Raw genomic sequence first — 643 nt, 5'->3', positions numbered from 1 at the left:
CTTTTCTGCATTGATTGTTATGATCATATTGTTATCTTATTTATGTTACTTATGTGATGCATTACATTGATTGTCTTTCTAATGTTGAACCATCCTTGCATACCAGGTATGAATCCCACTTGGTTATGATGCATTATTTTTTTTATACACGTTGTTGGAGTCTATTGGCTAGGATTTTGTTGAAGATTTTTGCATCTATGTTCATGAAGGATATTGGTCTGTAGTTTTCCTTTCTAGTAGTGCCTTTGCCTGGGTTTGGTATCAGAGTTATGCTTGGTTCATAAAATGAATTTTGGAGGATTCCACCCTTTTCTATGTTTTGGAATAGGTTGAGTAGGATTGGTGTCAGCTCACCACTGAATGATTGCTAGAATTCTCCAGTGAAACAATCTGGGCCAGTACTTTTTTTGTTGTTGGTAACTTATGACCTCTTCAATTTCTTCTTTTGTTATGGGCTTGCTCAAATTTTCTACCTCAGTCTGTGTTACTTTAGGTAAGTAGTGTGTTTCTAATAATGTGTCCATTTCTTCTAGGTTTACAAATTTGTTGGAGTACAGTTCTTCATAGTATCTTGATATTACCCTTTTTATTTCTGTTGTTTCTGTTGTGATGTCACCCATTTCATTTCTTATTCATGTTGTTT

Source organism: Orycteropus afer, unplaced genomic scaffold, assembly GCF_000298275.1.
Source record: "Orycteropus afer afer isolate SDZICR_OR568_19922 unplaced genomic scaffold, OryAfe1.0 scaffold00468, whole genome shotgun sequence".
Lineage (NCBI taxonomy): Eukaryota > Metazoa > Chordata > Mammalia > Tubulidentata > Orycteropodidae > Orycteropus > Orycteropus afer.
Note: the sequence above shows the minus strand (reverse complement) of the source record.